Source organism: Physeter macrocephalus, chromosome 21 (genome assembly GCF_002837175.3).
Source record: "Physeter macrocephalus isolate SW-GA chromosome 21, ASM283717v5, whole genome shotgun sequence".
In the NCBI taxonomy this organism is placed as follows: domain Eukaryota; kingdom Metazoa; phylum Chordata; class Mammalia; order Artiodactyla; family Physeteridae; genus Physeter; species Physeter macrocephalus.
In genome coordinates, this window is record NC_041234.1 from 109,872,723 (window position 1) to 109,878,722 (window position 6,000).

General features: G+C 41.6%; 1 protein-coding gene across 7 annotated transcripts in view; it reads right to left on the reverse strand.

Moving 5' to 3' along the window:
- Nucleotides 1-6,000, reverse strand: part of ATP11C (ATPase phospholipid transporting 11C) — a 169,088-nt gene that overhangs the window by 25,288 nt on the left and 137,800 nt on the right. The gene's annotated exons all lie outside the window — the stretch shown is intronic.

Sequence of the window (6,000 nt, forward strand, 5' to 3'; positions counted from 1 at the left end):
CATATATCCCCATATCTATTCCCTCTTACATCTCCCTCCCTCCTGCCCTCCCTATCCCACCCCTCTAGGTGGTCGCAAAGCACCGAGCTGATCTCCCTGTGCTATGTGGCTGATAAGCTCTACTTCTAATGGATATTAACTAAGAACTTTTCAAAAGATTTTCAGCGAATGAAGACCAATTAAGACAGAAACCCCTTAGGGAAACTAAATAGAAGCAGTGGCCAGCCTGTGTCACAGTTTTTTGGGTTAATATTTTACATGGTTTTAAATATCACTATCACCTTCTCCAGAGTATATTTATGATATTGAATGTGGCCATTTACTAAGGATTAAATAAATATTCACAAAAATAAAAGCTAAATATATTCACATGGTCATGACTCTTTCTGGTCCTGAATTCCCTAGGCTCCAGACCAAAATTTCCAACTTCCTGCTGGTTGTCCCAAAGGACAACCTGCAATTCAAAATGTCTAAAACCAAACTCATTAACTTTCCCTTTAAATCTGCTTCCTCCCATGTCCCCTACCTCAGTGAATGGCCCCACAATGTTTGCAACCCCAGTATCTACCTTGGTGCCTGGTACCCTTTAGGTGCTCAAGAAATCTTTTGAAATGAGTGATTCTCTTCCTACCTCACTAGCCATTCCTTCTCAGGCTCCTCTTCTCCCTGAGCCCTCTGTGTTGGAGTGTTCCAGCACTCGGTGTTTGGAACTTTATTTATGCTCGTTCTCTAGGTGATCTCTTTTAGTCCTGTGGTTTTAATATAACCCATTCACTGAAAATTCCCATATCTAGCCTAAACCTGTCCCATATATCCAACTGCCCATTTGATATCTCCTCTTGGGTGTCTAGCATATTTCAAACTTACGTCCAAGACTGAATTCCTGACCTGCCCTCACCTCAAACCTGCTCCTCCTGAAGTCTTCCTCATCTCAGGAAAGGGCAACAAAATCTTTTTGATCAACCAGAACCGAAATCTTAGATTCATCCTTGACTCTTCTCTTTTTCACAAGCCACATCCAATCCATTAAGCAGTGTTTACTAGCTCCACTTTCAAATAGATTCAGAACCACATCACTTCTTAGCCCCTCCACTGTGACCACTCTGCAAGCCTTTAATTGGTCTCCCGGCTTCTTCTCCCCTTGACCTGCAGTCTATTCTCAACACAATGGCCCAAGTAGCTCTCCTGGAAAATAAGTCAAATCAAATCATTGTTTTGTTCAAACTCTCTACTGGATTCCTTTATCTCTGAAAGTAAAGAAGCTCCTACAATGGTGGGGATGTAAAGTCCTACTCCTCGATCCAGCTTCTTACCTGTCTGTTACCTTCTCAGTGAGACCAACCTTGATTTACCTTGCCACTTCCTCTCTCTTGAACACATTCCCCCCAATCCTGTGCCCCCCCATAGTACTAATCACCTTTTAACTTACATGATAAATTTATTATGTTTACTGTCTCTCTCTTCACACTAGAATTTAAGCTCTATGTGGGCAGGGATTTTTATTTATTTATTGATAGCTGTAGCATGAGAAAAAGCAAAGCAGCCCGACATTCAAGAGCTGGCCCGGCACTCACAGCTAGGCACCGGTGCTCTGTAGAACATGAACAATTTCACAGAACAGCAACATCAAACAAGGCCATTGTGTGACCTCAATGTATCAAGACAAAAACACTCCGCAATCACGTTTGAACACAGACAGAATATAAATATTGTCCAAATCACAATAATGACCAACATCTACGTTCTGGCTGATTTGGATGACTATTGCCTCTTGACCAATGACATGTTGGCTTTCTGGATAAGATTTACTAACATGCTTAGTCATAAAATTACCCCCATCTGCTAACAGCACCCAGCAAGGCCCTACTCCTTAAACCCTTCCACAAATCACCTAACTCAAGCCCAAATCTTATAAAACTTTTCTAACACTCGCTTCCTAAGAGGCCCTACTGTTCCTCATGGTGTACACTCTTTCTTGTTGCATTGAGTAATGAACCTAATGTGATCAACTACAAGTGTTTTACTGGCTTTGACAATCTGGAACTCCTAGAACAGAACTTGGCATGCAGAAAGCATTCAATAAATATTGGATGAACGAATGGCTAGAAACTGGAAGCTAAAACATATTTGTAAAGGACTGATCTGATATTGTAAATATTCCTTTATTGAAAAAAATATTAAGGTTTTTATAATGAACCTTGTTTCGATGCTAATACTTATTGAGTTCAGTATTTTCTACACAGTGCTAGAAGTTGTCATGCAACCATCATCTGTGACCTGAATAAATAATATCCCATATTCACATGTATTTTTCACATATATAAAATGTTTTTTGATTAATAAAATGCATTTAAATGTGATACAAATTGGACTTTCCCTGGTGGCCCAGTGGTTAAGAATCCGTCTGCCAATGCAGGGGACATGGGTTCGAGCCCTGGTCCGGGAAGATCCCACGTGCCGCAGAGCAACTAAGCCTGTGTGCCACAACTACTGAGCCTGCGCTCTAGAGCCTGCAAGCAAGAACTACTGAAGCCCACATGCCTAGAGCCTGTGCTCCACAACAAGAGAAGCCACCGCAATGAGAAGCCCGTGCACCGCAATAAAGAGTAGCCCCCGCTTGCGGCAACTAGAGAAAGCCTGCACGCAGCAATGAAGACCTAACGCAGCCAAAAATAAAATAAATAAAGTAAATAAATTTATAAAAACAAAACAAAACAGGTTTAGTTGATAAGACTGTTTCTTGTTATACCTGTTATAAAGGGTATCTTTTCATGCAGAAGAAAGTCCAGTACTAACCTAGGCTTTGCTAAACAAAGAGTTGCTTTTTGCTTAAATAATCTGCATCCTGGTCCCATTTCTAAATTCTCCATAGCTCACTCTCCAAGTACCAGGGTTGCAGAGAACACCTGAAGTAGACCTGAAGTGAAAAAGGCTGACTACCTGTATGTATCCCACAAATATTTGCAATAAAGGCCTCTACATTCAGCACAAGGCCAAAGTGAAAACTAAAGATATATACAATACAACACTACCTGAGAGAGACCTTCCTTTTACGTGGTACACTTTTTCTAAGATGTCTGCCTAGCTCCTTGCCTCATCTCCTCTAGATCTCTGCCCAAATTTCACCTCATCAGAGAGAACTTTCCAGGTCAGTTTGTCTAAAACAGCAGCTCTCTTCCCCAGTCACATTCTACCCATTTATTATGCATTTTTTTTTCTCCTTCAGAGCATATATCGGTACCCAACATAATATGTTTGTCTGATTGCTGTCTGTCTCTCCCCCTATCACTCACTGTACCCACAAGCTCCATGCGGTAAAGAGTTTTGATCACTGTTATATCCCCGGCACTTAGCCTGGCACACAGTAGGCACTCAAGAAGTATTTGTTAAATGAATGAATGTACCAGTTGAGCAACTGACGAAGGCAAACATCAAGTCCTATGGGAACCTAAGCAGACCCCCCAGACCCCCAACAGCCCAGGGTTTTATAGGGAATAAGTCCTTTATACAACTTGTGCTTGGTAAACATGGTTTAAAAAGCCAACTTCCCTTTATCACTTTGCTACAAAATTTGAAAATATCCCTTTAAACTTGCATTCATCATCCACGGAAGTGAGGAATTACAAACATTTTAATCAACAGTAATCTGAATGTTCAAGAAAAGTAGATTCATCAGAGTTTATAAAACTCTCTGTTACCAATACCGTTAGCTTTGAACACAAGAAGGCTGATGGTACTTTCTACAGCTGGTAGGTGATTAATTCATAAAGTGATTGGCTTAACTGGCATCATGGGGCTGATGACATGGCACTGATGTAAGACACAGCATACCAAACAGCAAAGAGGCAAGTTCAAGAGAAAGAAAGCAGACTTCCCTGGTGGTCCAGTGGCTAAGACTCCAAGCTCCCAATGCAGGGGGCCCGGGTTTGATCCCTGGTCAGGGAACTAGATCCCACATGCCGCAACTAAAGATCCTGCATGCCACAACTAAGACCCGTTGCAGCCAAACAAACAAACAAACAAACAAATAAATAAATAGAGTCGCTTCCCATTGAGAAGAATACATTCTCTTAAAAATACTGCCAAGAAATTAGGAAAAAATCACTTCCTATCATGAGGAATGGAACATGCCTTGAAATTGAGAAAATCAGTCTCTAATAGTTGTGATGATGTTACCAGCAGCTCAGCTTGGTAAAAATCACTGAATTGCTCGCAGATTAACTACAAAATTTCTGAGTCATTGAGCATTATAGCTCCTTACGTAGCTATACTTCCACTAGAAGCAATGCAAAATACAGTTCAGCTGTTAAAACAAACCTACAAACATGCCTGCCCATCTCCCACTTATGTATCAAGTTAACATATAGCATATTCTATATGTGAAAAACGTTCAGAAAACTACAGAGGGCTAAAAGTGTAGAATTGCTTAACTAATCCAAGGCTTTATCCAGGAATCACAGCTTCTTTGCTAGCTTAAACATCAATGTTTTTCTAGAGAATCAACCTGAGAAAATGCAAAGGTATGAGATTTTATTTGATGAAATAATAAGCTATAACATTTTAGGATTATTAGAAAACATTGTGTACACTAACAAAAATAAAAAATACTTTTTAAAGGATCTCAATTCCAACAGGACGTACCAAATAACTTTCAAAAAGAAAATAACAATAAGACCATTACTAAAGCAAAGCTAAAAAATTTTGCTATTGTCACAAACCAGGCCAAGAAGATCAACTGTTGAACCAAGAAAAAAAAAAATCCTTTTACGTTGGGCATACCTCTCTAATCTCTACAATCCAATACATAAAAGGTAATTAATAGCAAATATAAACTGCATTACAGAGATTGGTTCAAGGTGGCAAACTTGAAGGACATGCGTTCACTCCCTCTTGCAAGAGCACCGGAATCACAACTAACTGCTGAACAATCATCAACAGGAAGACACTGGAACTCACCAAAAAAAGATACCCCACATCCAAAGACAAAGGAGAAGCTGCAATGAGACGGCAGGAGGGGTGCAATCACAATAAAATCAAATCCCATAACCGCTGGGTGGCTGACTCACAAACTGGAGAACAATTATACCACAGAAGTCCACCCACTGGAGTGAAGGTTCTGAGCCCCATGTCAGGCTTCCCAACCTGGGGGTCTGGCAACGGGAGGAGGAATACCTAGAGAATCAGACTTTAAAGGCTAGTGGGATTTGACTGCAGGACTTCAATAGGACTGGGGGAAACACAGACTCCACTCTTGGAGGACACACACAAAGGAGTGTATGCATCAGGACCCAGGGGAAGGAGCAGTGACCCCTAGGAGACTGAACCAGACCTACCTGCTAGTGTTGGAGGGTTTCCTGCAGAGGTGGGGTGTGGCTGTGGCTCACCGTGGGACACTGGCAGCAGAAGTTCTGGGAAGCACTCCTTGGCCTGAGCCATCCCAGAGTCCGCCATTAGCCCCACCAAAGAGCAAAGAGCCTGGTAGGCTCCAGTGCTGGGTCACCCCAGGCTAAACAACCAAACAGGGAAGGAACACAGCCCCACCCATCAGCAGACAAGCAGATTAAAACTTTACTGAGCTCTGCCCACCAGAGCAACACCCAGCTCTACCCACCACCAGTCCCTCCCATCAGGAAGTTTGCAGAAGCCTCTTAGATAGCCTCATCCACCAGAGGGCAGACAGCAGAAGCTAGAAGAACTACATTTCTGCAGCCTGTGGAATGAAAACCACATTCACAGAAAGACAGACAAAATGAAAAGGCAGGACTATGTACCAGATGAAGGAACAAGATAAAAACCCAGAAAAACAACTAAATGAAGTGCAGATAGGCAACCTTCCAGAAAAAAAATTCAGAATACTGATAGTGAAGATGATCCAGGACCTTGGAAAAAGAATGGAGGCAAAGATCGAGAAGATGCAAGAAATCCTTAACAAAGACCTAGAAGAATTAGAGAACAAACAAACATGAACAATACAATAACTGAAATGAAACATACACTAGA